This window comes from Gekko japonicus, unplaced genomic scaffold (genome assembly GCF_001447785.1).
Source record: "Gekko japonicus isolate JY-2015 unplaced genomic scaffold, Gekko_japonicus_V1.1 scaffold7099, whole genome shotgun sequence".
Classification (NCBI taxonomy): domain Eukaryota; kingdom Metazoa; phylum Chordata; class Lepidosauria; order Squamata; family Gekkonidae; genus Gekko; species Gekko japonicus.
In genome coordinates this window covers 18,433-20,285 of record NW_015176660.1, presented here as the reverse complement: position 1 = coordinate 20,285, position 1,853 = coordinate 18,433, and positions in this window count along the sequence as shown.

Genomic DNA, 1,853 nt, shown 5'->3' with positions numbered 1-1,853 from the left:
CCTTGCTTCAAAGAAAAGCTAATTTTAATCAGGAGCAAACTGCAGGTGTTTCTGCCCAGTTAACCTAGCCAATTTTCAATTAAGACGTACTTTCTAACTGTTATTAGTGAAGATTTATGAGAGCCTCTCTACTTCAAAGACTGAGTTCAGGAGTTCATTCCAGCTTCTGAGTTTTAGTAATTTTAAATACGTGTTGTAACATATCAGTATCGAACTATTGGAATCTATAAGCTATATCTATATCTAGATATAGCATAAGAACATAAGAGATGTAAATGATGGATCAGGCCAAAGGCCCATCCAGTCCAACACTCTGTATCACACAGTGGCCAGAAATACCAGTGCCCCACCAGTGGGGCCAGGACATTAGAAGCCCTCCCACTGTTGACCCCCACAAGCACCAAGATGACAGATCATCACTTGCCCCAGAGTCCCTATCTATACCTTGTGGCTATATATATGTTTGCCTTTCTAGCTTATTGTAAAGAAGAAAAGACTTTCTTTGTATTTTTAATTGGAATAACAGAAAGCGCCATGATAATTGGTTGTCAAAGCTAAATATTGATGAGTCCATCCTTTATTCCATAGGAACTAAAAAATAATTGGCCAAGATGTTTTTATCCACTTAAAACTGACCTGGCAAGGATTCACAAGCTAAGTTAAAGGATGACAAAATCAATAGGGTTAAATAAAGTTCAATTGTATTTTCCATGCAAAATAGATCTAAGTTTTTAAGGGTGCTTTTATAGCAAAGAATAATTGTGAAAAAGAGTAAATATTTCTGAATGTTTATAACTGAGAATGAAGGCTTATGAATAAAATATTTTGAATGTTTATTGAGAAAGAAAAACTAGTTAAGTTTTTAAGGAACTGTGTCTGAGAGCTACTATCGAGCAGAATGTTGGGAGATGTTCCAAAAGGTTTATGAAAACAAAATAATCAGTCATGCACACCTGTACATTAGAAGCCAATTAAGAAGTTCAGGTTGGTCTTAAGTCATAGACACTAGAAGCCAATTAAAAAAAGAAATACAACATTTATATTATACAAAAGGAGGGCCCCTGCTGGCTAAAATAAGATGGTGTATTTTACAAATTAAAAGTTTTAATTTAGACAAAAGAAACTTTATGAAATTACCAAAAATATTCTGATAGACCAAAATAAAAACTGATTCAGTGCATCTACAAGAGCTTTATGCCATAGGCTACTTTGAAATACTGAAAGAATACATGTAAAGGGTTTCATTCTTTAGAAAGTCATTATAATGATTTATGTTTTTATATTATTTTTTTGGATAAAGATTTATTCCCTCTCCTAAAAAGGAGAGATATTTCTTTTAAGTTCAAGAAAAAAGGGTGGGTATATAGAGGGATAAAGAAATAGAGTGAGTGGTGTTAATGGTATTAGTTTAGTTAATCTGCTAGTATTCAGAGCACACAGTCCATAGTCTCTTTCGTCAGACGTCTTTCTGTTCTTCTAGTTAGGGTAAAACAAGGTATTTAGTGTATTAATAATGTCCTTCTGAGGAGGTCTTCTTCCAAAGTACAATCCAATAATTAAGAAAAAAAATCGAAAGTTTTTACACTTTGGGTTCTTTTCCTCTTTCTCTCAGGTTGTATTTTCCTGCCGCTTCTTCTGAATCTTCATCCTTCACTTCTCCCTCTGAGCTGCTGTCATCCACGCTTAATGTTGACATCCATTCGGCCAGAGCTGTTTCTTCTTCTTTACTGGCATGCCTTTTCAGAAATTCTTGAGCCTTGAAGATAGAGTTAATTTTTTCCCTTTTATCCTTAAACTTGAACGTCAGTCCTTTGGGTACCAGCCATTTATATCCAATTTGCCGTTTCTGTAAG